The following is a 12,294-nucleotide window of genomic DNA, read 5'->3' on the forward strand; positions in this document are numbered from 1 at the left end:
TGGTAGCAATTTGTTTATGCCTCTGTTATGTCATGGGTTATACTGCAAATAATTATTTGTTTATGTTTCTATCCCCCATCTAGAATATAAGCCCCCCAAAGTCAGGCAGCATGACATAATCACCTTTGTCTGTCATGCTGTTGCATGGTACCTGAGGCATAGTGCCATAGGCATTCAAATGTAGAAGTAGAATTTTACATCCTTTTTTCCATTGGTTAAAACTCTAATTTTCTATTTCATGATTTAAGCCTAAGCATGATCTTTTAAGAGTGCAGCTAAAAATCAAATTCTTGTGTAGAATTCTTTAATAGTGGCTCTTTTTTGAAAGAAATTGTGGATCTGCAGGAAGGAGAAGGGAGCTGTTAATATCAATATAAAACAAAATTAAATGAAATTAAAAATTAATTAACAAAATTAAATTCTAGATAATATAGATCTTAGAAGAAATCTTTATAATTTCAAAAGAATCCCAGTATCATTCTCTTGTTCAGTATGACAATTCATACGAAAATTTATAACTGCAACCATTATTCATTTTCTGTTTTTCATTACCATTAAATATGTATCTTTATAATGCATTCTTCATAAACATCTTAATACTCAAGAAATCTTTGGTTTCACCTGTGGTATATAGCCTTTAGCATCTAATGCTATAATTTACTAAGTATTTAAATGAATTATACTGAATAATTGATGATAATGAAATTGGCTTCCATGTAAGTTGAAGGTAGACACTCTGTTTTCTTTGTTATCCTGAAGACTTTTTTTTTTTTTGAATTTAGATAAAATGAAACAATGGGCCAATAGAACATTCTTCTTAAAATAATGTAATAATGTATATGAGCAGCTATCATGTCATTGTATATATATATATATATATATATGAACAAGTAGTTTAATATGCATAAGAAGTTGTTTTATTTAAAATTTAAAACACTAGAAAAATGTATTTTCCTACATAATTTAGTGTGAAGATAAAAAGTGCAGAAATAGAATGCGCTAGTTATTTCTCCTTTATACATACACTATTGTTTTCGCTTACAATTAATGCCTTTTTAAAATTCCATCTATCCAGCTTCCCTCTATCATCTATCTATGAATATATTTATCTCATCTGTTTATCAACCCAACTGTCTTTTCATATGCACCAGTTTTATCTGAAATCTGGAAAATTGGGATATTAAGTCCTTTTTTTCTAAAAGCTTGCTCTGTGGATTTAAGTAACTTTGCTATTTGAACTAGGATTTTATATCCCATGGCATTATATTAATAATTAAATAGAATTAAGAGCAGTGACACATACAAATGACTGCTTAATATTTATATACGGTATAAAGAAAACAATTTTTATATTTTCAAACAAGGTTGTACATTGTATAGTTACATTTAAAAAATATAAAATTAAAAATTATACAGACATTTCTGAAAGTGTAGTCTTGCATATTTTACTTCTAGAAGTGATACTTTTAATCATGAAACCCTGCAAAATGGATATGCTATTTTGTAACAGAATGTCTGATTTGATTCCTCTGGTTTGCATAGCTGTTTTACATATCTGGTTTACTATTCATTTTATATAACTGTTTTTTCAATAGAGTTTTGTAATGACTTTTAAGATCAAGAATTATAAGAATTAACATACAACAATCATTTCTGGCACCTTCCAAAATTCCTGTAGAGGATTTTAATGTTACTTAATGATTAAGCAGTATAAAGAAAATTTGGCTGAACATCAGAAGTTCAGCAGTGATTACCCAGACCTGATTTTCACTATACAGAAAAGAACCATTTTTATTGTTAATTGAGGGCACTTCCTGCTTCAGACCTTGAGTTTGGTACTTAAAAGTCCTAATTTGCCTTCTTATCAAGAACTAGCCATGTGGAAACAGCCAATTCAGTTAATATTTAAGAAACTATTTAAAAATTACCTAAAAAGGAAATGTAAACCCTTTTTAAATTAGAAATTATCCTTGATGAAAGATTTTCGACAGTCATTTAGAAATTGCTCAATCTATAGATATTTTAGAGGCAATAATAAAAGAAAGGGGGTTTAAATAGCGCGTTTAGTGTAAGTTACATTAACGTGACATGTTAGTAAGATTGTTAGGATATACCAAACATCTGTTTCCACATGCAAATTAAGGGGAGAATGTATCAACATAGACTATTTTTTTAAATTTTTTAATGAGATTGTTCACATACCATACAATTATCCAAAGATCCAAAGTGTACAATCAATTGCCCACATATGTCCTATCATACAGCTGTGCATCCATCACAATTAATTTTTTTTTCAATTTTTAGAACATTTTCATTACTCCAGAAAAGAAATAAAGACAAAAAGAGGAAACTCAAATCCTCCCATATCCCTAACCACCCGCCCCTCCATTATTGATTCAAAGTTTTGGGATAGTACATTTGTTACTGTTGATGAAACAACATTAAAATACTACTAACTGTAGTATATAGTTTGCAATAGGTTTATATTTTTTCCTATATGACCCTCTATTATTAACTTCTAGTTATAGTGTCATACATTTGTTCTAGTCCATGAGCGAGATTTCTAATATTTGTACAGTTAATCACGGACATCATCCACCACAAGGTTTACTGCTTTATACATTCCCATCTTTTAACTTCCAACTTTTCTTCTGATGACATATGTGACTCCAAGCTTACCCTTTACACCACTTTCACACACCATTCAGCAGTTATTCTCCCAACGTGCTACCATCATTTCTGTGCATTTCCAAATGTTTACGTTCACCCTAGTTGAACATTCTGCTCATAATAAGCAACCACTCCCCATTCTTTAGCCTCATTCTATATCCTGGTAACTTATATTTCATGTCTATGAGTTTACATATTATAATTAGTTCATATCAGTGAGACCCTGCAATATTTGTCCTTATGTGTCTGTCTTATTTCACTCAATATAGTGCCCTCAAGATTTCTTCATCAACCCATTTCTTTTAAGATGGTTTTGTTCACACACCATACATTCCGTCCTAAGTAAACAACCATTGGTTCCCTGTATAGTCACATATTTATGTATTCAGCACCATCAACACTATAAGGTCATCTCCATTTCTTCCACAAAGAAAGAGGAAGATTCAAAGAAGGTAGAGGGACAAAAGAAAAATAACGAGAGAGAGAGAGAGAGAGAGAGAGAGAGAGAGAGAGAGAGAGAGAGAAACAGGACAGCTGGAAAGCAACAAAAGGAAAGACAGCATTAAACTAAAGTAGAATAAAGAGTCAGACAACATCATCAATGCCAGGAATCACATACCCTTTCCCTATGCTCCCCCATATGCATTTAGCTTTGGTATATTAACTTTGTTATACTAAAGGAAGCATAATAAAATGTTTCTGTTAATTAAGGTCTCCAATTTGCATTGATTGTATTTTCACCCCAATCCCACCCTACTTTTAACACCTTGCAATGTTGACATTCATTTGTTCTACTTCATGTAAAAACATATTTTTACCTTTTATTACAATTGTTGAGCATCCTAGATTTCACTGAGTTATACAGTCCCAGTCTTTATCTTTCATCTTTCATTCTGGTGTCCCACATGCTCCTAACCTTCCTCTTTCAACCATGGTCAAAGTGCTGTGCTACTATCTCTCAAAATTGTTTTCCAAACATCTCATTCCTGTCTTTTCCTTTCTGTCTTCAGTGCTTCCTTTAGTGTTTCCTGTAGAGCAGGTATGTTGTAAACAAACTCTGTCATTTCTGTTTGTCAGAGAATATTTTAAGCTCTCCCTCATATTTGAAGGACAGTTTTTCCAGATATAAGAGTCTTGGTTGTTGTTTTTTCTCTTTCAGTATCTTAAATATATCACCCCACTTCCTTCTTGCCTCCATGGTTTCTATTGAGAAATCCACACATAGTCTTATCAAGCTTCCTTTGTATGTGATGGATTGCTTTTCTCTTGCTGCTTTCAGGGTTCTCTCATTATCTTTGATGTTTGATAATCTGAATATTAAGTGTCTTGGCATAGGCCTATTCAGATCTATTGTGTTTGGGGTGTGCTGCACTTCTTGGATCCATAATTTTATGTCTTTCATAAGAGAGGGGAAATTTTCAATGATTATTCTCTTTATTATTGCCTCTGCCTCTTTTCTCTTCTTTTCTCCTTCGGGGACACCAATTACATGTACATTCCTGCATTTCATTTTGTCCCTAAGTTCCCAGAGACATTGCTCATATTTTTCCATTTTTTTCTCTATCTGTTCTTTTGTGTGTAGGCTTTCAGGTGCCTTGTTCTCCAGTTTCTGAGTGTTTTTTTCTGCCTCTTAAGAGCTGCTGTTGTGTGTTTCCATTGTGTCTTTCATCTCTTGTGTTGTGCCTTTCATTTCCATAGATTTTGCCAGTTGTTTTTTTGAACTTTTGATTTCTACTTTATGTATGCCAGTGTTTTCATTATATGCTTCATCTCTTTTGCTATATCTTCCCTAACCTTTTTTAATTGATTTAGTATTAGTTGTTTAAATTCCTGTATTTCAGCTGAAGTGTAAGTTTGTTCCTTTGACTGGGCCATAACTTCATTTTTCTTAGTGTAGGTTGTAGTTTTCTGTTGTCTAGGCATGTGGTTTCCTTGGTTACCCCAATCAGGTTTTCCCAGACCTGAACGGGCTCAGGTCTGAGAAGGAGGCCATAGTATCCAGTTTCCCTGAGGGTGTCTTAGAAGATTGGTACACCCTGTGAGGCCTCAAGTCACTGTGCGTTTCTGCCCAGCAGGTGGCACCTGTCAGTGTGTAACTCCAGACTGGTGTAAGGAGGTGTGGCCTTAACTGTTTTCCCCCAGTCTCTGGGGTCTGGTTCTGAATGGAAGGGAAGTAGTAGAGCTTGGCACCACCTTCTTCCTTTTAGGGAAGATACACCCCCTAGGGAGAGGTCATTTACATTTGAATAGTCTCTCTGCCTGTGCTATCTCCCCCCTTGTCTGGGTCAGAGTGCTGGGGACTGAAAATGGCTGAGGCTTTCTCCACTGAGCCAAAAAAATGGACAAAAAGCCCCCTTCAGGGCCTGTACACAGCCCTCTGGCTCTCCAAGGTCAGTCATCACCCAAAGCCTCTTTCTGCTTGTTGGGGATTCGTATCTTGTATTGAACAGTCCATGTTTGCTAATTAAAACCCCAGTAGGAGCTCAGCTGTGCTATATTTGCTTGCTTGGTGAGTGCTGATCTCTAGCACTGTGAGGCTTTGCAGTTTGGGCTGTGGGGGAAAGGGGCCTCCAGCTTGGATCCACAGTTTTTTACTTACAGATTTTATGCTATGATCTTGGGCATTCTTCCCAATTCACATTGGTGTATGATGAGTGGACAGTCATGTTTGTCTTCCTGCAGTTATTCCAGATTATTTACTAGTTGTTCCTGGTTGTTTATTAGTTGTTCCAGGGGGACAAACTAGCTTCCACTCCTCTCTATGCCTCCATCTTCTTCCATCTCCTCAACATAGACTTTTGATTCTTGAAAAGGAGAGTTATATGCTTTTAATTTTAACTGTGTGATTGTTGCCTATTTCACAATGACAACTATGAATTTCAATTGAGTTTTTGATAGATTAATTATACTCTCATATTTTTGCAATTTTTTTCAACTCTTAACATTTATATTGGTATATTTCAAAAGGAAAAGTGGAATTATTTCCTCCATATTTAAGAAAACCATCTGGATATTGAAAATTTCATTAAATTTATTTAATTGTTTGGAATGCAGACATTTAAACAACTTATAAGACTAATTGATAATTCTTTTTTATCAGATATTTTCTCTGATTTTCTTTGAAACTTGTATCCAAAAAAAGCAGACCAATGCTATTTGTTGAGACAGTCTGTATTAATTATTTATTACTATCATATATAAGAACTTTATTATTTACCAACTTAACAATGCAAAGTTACATAAAATATTATTAATTTCCAAAATATTTGAATCCAGTAGAGGTCATAAAATATGCATAGTAACTGCAATTCTAGGTACTTTAGCAAGTGAATTGAGTGAATAAACTGAATAAAAGTTTTGATGATTAGACATGGTTGAGAAAGAAAGGATTAAGTTAGAGATGTCATTTGAAAAGATAAAGTAGAGTGGTAATATAAATTGAGTTTAAGGTACCTGAAGACCCAAATTTGGCTTGAGTCAAATATATATCTAAAGACATGTTGAGATGAAGGCTAAAAATTAAAGTTTGCATTGGAAAAGCATGTTGAGGATTACGATAATTATTTAGTACACCTGAATATTTTGGAGCAGGAGCGTGGCATTTTATTTCCTTGAAATGTCTTGGCTTCCCCCCTTGAAAAAATATAATTGGTTATTTCAATGAAATGTCTTTGGACTTGTTTTTACAAAGGTGTAGTAAAGAGAAGTGAAATGAAGATAAATGAAAATAGCACCAAAGATAGCAAAACAATTCCTGTCAAGCATAACCAAAGGACAATCCTAAATATATGCTGGTAAACATCTTAATTTCATAAAAACTGAAAAAAAAACAAAGAAAGGCCTGTGATATTCATTTGGTAAGCATAAGCAGAATCAAAATAGGAGCTCAGTAGGTCTGAGACAATATTGCTCAGAAGCATAATTGAGGGTGAAAAGCTAGAACTTAATCCATACTTTTAGGAAGAAACTGTAGTACACATCAGTAAACATCACAATAAGAAAGAAAACATTAACTTAGCTTAGACAGATATGAAAGAAGAGTAAGAAAGAGATCCATCACAGTACATCAAAGCTATATATGTGGTGAATAAACACAATATGTTAAAGATCACTTCAGCCTCAATATTGCGGAAATCAAACATAGGGAAAGAGAGAGACGAGATCTAGGTGCTTATCAAACTCCACTCTGTTCCAGACAAAATATTAGGTACTCATTTGGTCTATACAATAACATTTGACATTTAACAGTTGCCATTATCTTCATAATGAAGTTCATAAATTTAATTGCCCAGGATCTTATAGCTTGGATAGGAAGCTCAAAAAATGGATTAGGATATCTGTTTTATCTAGCTAAATAGTACATTCCACAATATCATGATAATGTGTTGTATTATAGTTGTAACCGAACATAAGCTGCTAACTTCATCAAATAGTTATAATAATAGCTTTGCATCCATAGCACTTAGAATTTATTAATTCTTTTTAATCATATTCGGTCTTTACAACAGTGAGGAAATGTTGAGGAAACTAAAGCAAACAGAGAATAATAACTTTACCAAACTCACATGTTTAAACCATGTTTACTAAAATAAAATATATCATGCCCATGCACTAATTACTAACAATTTTAAAGGACAGTGATTCTTTCAGGTAAATTTAATACACTTGTATCATGGATAAATTAAACCATTTCCCCAAAGACATGAAGAGTTAATATACCTTTTTGGTTGCTGAAGTCTAATGTCTGTAACTGTTATTTAATTGCTTAAATTGACTTTATAATCAATGCATTCCAGCAATGTATTCCTTAAAGATTTGCAATGTATTCCTTAAAGATTTGCTTTCCTAATTCTTTTACAAAGAAGCTTCTTTCTAATTCCAGCATCTAACTAGGCAATATAATTAAAAAGAGAGAAAAGGAAGAGAAGAAGGCTATAACCTTATTATCTGTGCTATACTTCATCTCTTCTGTAGATTATCTTTGTGTTGCTTTGAAATTTCAGATATGGATATACTTTATATATTAAAAATCCTCACCTCAGAATGTAGTGAGAACCTTAAGCACTTCAGTCTGTGAAATTGACTCAGACCCCTGCTTATTTGTTTTTCCATTTCTGATAGTTCCATCCTCACCTTGCATATATGACTGTGGTCATGTCAAATTCAAGTATGGCATCCCTTGCATCTATAAGAGTTCCTGATATAGAGCAAGAACTCAACAAATATGTGTTACAGGACAGAAAGAATAGACAACCCATTCATTCATGGTGGAATAGGAATGAAACATCCTATCTTATATTTATATGCCATCTACTTTAAATATAATCTTTTATACATTGCATATATAATATTACTTAACACAGTAACATTTTAAAGTAGGTATTATCCCATTTTTTTAGAGAAGAACATTGCCACCAAAAGGGATTGGAAAGATTGCTCAGTGTCATACAGCAGTTGATAGCAACAGATTGAGTAGACTGCATATTGTAATGTTCATATTTTCAGATTAAGAATGGCATTTAGATTGATCTAACTAGTACAACTGGGTTAAGGAGAAAATCACAAGGGAAAATAGGAAATATCTTCAGGCAAATGAAAATAAAATATGCCAAAATTTATGTGATGCAGCAAAGGCAGTGCTGAAAGAGAAATCTATAGCTCTAAATGCTTACATTAAAAAAGAAGAAAGATTTCAAATCAGAGACCTAGTCTCAAAATTGGAAGAACTAGAAAAAGAAGAGCAAATTAAACCATAAGTGAGCAGAAGGAAAGATATAACAAAGATTGGAGCACAGATAAATTAAATAGAGAATGAGAAAGAGAGAGAGAACCAACAAAATAAATAGAGAATGAGAGAGAGAGAGAGAGACAGAGAGAGAGAGAGAGAGAGAACCAACAAAACCAAAATTTGGTTCTTTGAAAAGACCAATAAAATTGAGAAATCTTCAGCTAGACTAAGGAATTTTTAAATGAGAGGACACATTGGAGATTTCTTACTTTATAAGCGTAGAGTTCCGAGGCTTGAAAATGTCCAAATCAAGACATCAACAGGTGATCTGGTTATCCTGTACTCCTCTGTCACATGGCAAGGCACATGATGGTGTCTGCTGGTCCCCTGGGTTTCATTGTTCAAGATTTGCATACAGAAAACTACAAAACACCACTAAAAGAATACCTAAATAAATGGAAGATGTTCTGGGTTGCTAATACTTCCAGGATGCAAAACACCAGAAAAGAGTTGACTTCAGAAGGGGGGTTTATTTGGTTACAAAGTTACAGTCTTTGTAACTTTTATGGTCTTAAGGCCATAAAAGTGCCCAAGCTAAGGTATTAACAATAGAGTACCTTCACAGGAGGATGGCTGACGGTGTCTGGAAAATTTCTATTAGCTGGGAAGGCACATGGCTCGCATCTGCTGATCCTGAGTTGCTTTCAAAATTGCATTCCAAAATGTCTCTAGGCTTAGCTTTTTAAGGCAAACTCTGGGCTAGTATCTCCAAAGCATCAGGTGTGCTATCAATGGCCATCTTCAAAATGCCTCTCTAAACTGTAGCAAGCATCTGGACCTGTATGGCTCTTTTAAAGTACTCCAGTAAACTAATCAAGACCTATGCTGAATGGGCAGGGCCACACCTCCATGGAAATACTCTAATCAAAGTATTACCCACAGTTGGGTGGGTCACATCTCCATGGAAACAACCTAATCAAAGATTCTAATGTAATCAACACTAATACACCTGCCCCCATAAGATTGCATTGAAGAATATGACTTTTTCTGGTGGACACAATATATATAAACCAGCAAACAAGGACATTCTGTATTTGTAGATAGAAATACTAAATAGTGATAAGATGTCAATTCTACCCAAAGTAATTTACAGATTCAACACAATCCCAATCAAAATTCCAACAGCCTTCTTTGCAGAAATGGAAAAGCCAGTCATCAAATTTATACGGAAGGGTAAGGGGCCCAAATAGCCAGTGAAAAACATCTTGTAAAAGAAAAATGGCATTGGAGGATTCGTACTTCCCAATCTTAAAATGTTTTACAAAATGTTATTAATCAAAACAGCACGGTACTGGCACAAGGACAGACCTACAGACCACTGGAAACTAAATGAGAGCTCAGAAATCAACCCTCATGTTTATGGCCAGCTGATTTTTGACAAGGAAGCAAAGACCATTCAGTTTAGAAAGAACAGTCTTTCCAAAGACTATTATGGGAAAGCAGGTAATGCATATCCAAAAGAATGTAGGTGGATCCCTACCTCACACCATGTACAAAAAAATCAACCCCAAATGGATCAAAGACCTAAATATAAGAGCCAGAACTATCAAACACCTAGAAGAAAATATAGGAAGGCATCTTCAGTACCTTGTTTTAGGTAATAGTTTCTTAGACTGTACTCCTAAAGATAAGCAATAAAAGAAAAAATAGATAAATAGGACCTCATCAAAATTAAAAACTTTAGTGCATCAAAGCAGTTTATCATGAAAGTAAAAAGACAGCTTATACAATGGGAGAAAATGTTTGTAAATCACAACATTAATAAAATAAAATAAATTATTTGATTTAATAAACAAAATATATAAAGAAATCCTTCAACTCAACAACAAAAAAACACATGCAGCCCTATTTAAAAACTTCCTGACTACCGGCTGCTGGTAACCTGGGTTGCTATGTCTCTGTTTGCTTTATAATTAACCATTAAACTTCACTTTCACATTTTTTGCACTTTTCTACATGGCACATAGCAAGGCACATGGTAGTGCCTGCTGGTCTCTCCCTTCTCTTTCTGATTTGATTGATTTCAGTTTCTTGCTTCCTGTGGCTTTCTCCTTCTTTGTCTGAATTTCCTTCTTTGAAAAAGGACTCAAGTAATAAGATTAAGACCCATCCTGATTGTGGTGGGTCACACCTTAACTGAAGTAGCCTCATCAAACTTGCAATGGGTTCACAGGCACAGGAATGTATTAGCTTTAAGAACCTGTTTGTCAAGGGTACATTCAGTTCTAAACCATCAGAGATAATAATCAGTTACAAAGTCCTCGTACAGAATTTTTTTGTTTGTTTTTTACCCTAGATTTATCTTTTGGAAATCTGGGAGTTCTCTTTGGAATTCCCAGTTGTGAAGAGTAGTAAATGACAGAAAGGAGATTTAATAGAGAGCAAAAAATATTGCTGATAATTTTAACTCAACATGCAAAAGTATTCACTCAACAGCATTAGGCCAACAAGTATTCAGAAGCAAGTAACAAACAAGGACCAACGATGGGGTTGGATTGGGAGCAAAAGAGAAAAGGATTTCCAGATGAAAAGTATAATGGATACAAAGGGAAGCTCTATACAGTACAGCAAGATAGACACAGGCCCACACTTAATTAGTGAATAAGCCTTCAGCATAACTCAAAGCTTTTAAAGTCTTCATCTGAAAGCAAATGAGTATGATGTGACTTTAGTAAGGTAATATCCTTCCATTTGGAATTTTTCCTCAGATAGTGTTAAACTATCTACTTTTATTTTTTCTTTAACTCCCTTGGTAATTTTGTTTGTTTTAGACTGAGAAACAAGTATTTTCCCCTCCTGTGACAGTAAAGTCTTCCTACTTTTGAATATTCTTTATTTTTGCTTCTATTAACATATTTTATGGTCAAGTTTAGTTTCTGAAGTTTTAACTTACTCATTAAAATGGGCCTATTTTGAATTTACAATTTTTTCTTTCCTTATTGTGACAGATAACACACATGTAGAAAAGTGCAAAAAATGTGAAAGTGAAGTTTAATGATTAATTTTAAAGCAAACAGAGACATAGCAACCCAGGTTATGACAAAGAAAGCTGCCATGACCTAGAATGCCCAGTTGTACCCTTACTACTCACAGCTACCACTCCTCCATCTGGTGCTGGCCATTTTCTCAATTTTACAGTAACACATTCCTCATTTTTCTTTATTATTATGCTCTCATTTAAGACTTCCTAAGCTAGATAATTAAGTATTGTGAGTTTTTAAAAAAAATTTATGTAAATGTATGTTTTATTTCTTTTCTTATTTCTTTGAGTCTATGTTGTTGGTTGTAGCTGTAATACATTGATTTTCATTATTGTATAACGCTAATTATTCATTTTTGTTTTTGATGAATATTTGGTGCTATTGAGAATATTGATACTATGACCACTCTTTGCATATCTCATGGTATACATGTGTGCAAGTTTTTTCAGGGGGTATACTTATGAAGTGAATTGCTGTCTCATAGCATATTCCTTTCTGTCTGTACCCCTACATACCATTGGGACCGTCCTTGCTTTCTTTAACAAGATGTCTCAAACCTGTCTTGATTTTTACCTGGCCCAGGGAATTAAATCAGACCCCTACATACCATTGGGACCGTTCTTGCTTTCTTTAACAAGATGTCTCAAACCTGTCTTGATTTTTACCTGGCCCAGGGAATTAAATCAGAAGCCATAACAAGGATCCCTTTTAGGATAGAAGAATGTAAAAGAACAAAATTTGCTGGTGAATGTTGCACATTACTTTGTTCAACTTGACTAGAACAGTCAGGGCTGCAAGATAGTCAAGGATGCTTCAATTACTCTAATGCAGAGAAGAGAAATTACTTTTTTTTAA

Source organism: Choloepus didactylus, chromosome 7 (assembly GCF_015220235.1).
Source record: "Choloepus didactylus isolate mChoDid1 chromosome 7, mChoDid1.pri, whole genome shotgun sequence".
NCBI classification, from domain to species: Eukaryota; Metazoa; Chordata; class Mammalia; order Pilosa; family Megalonychidae; genus Choloepus; species Choloepus didactylus.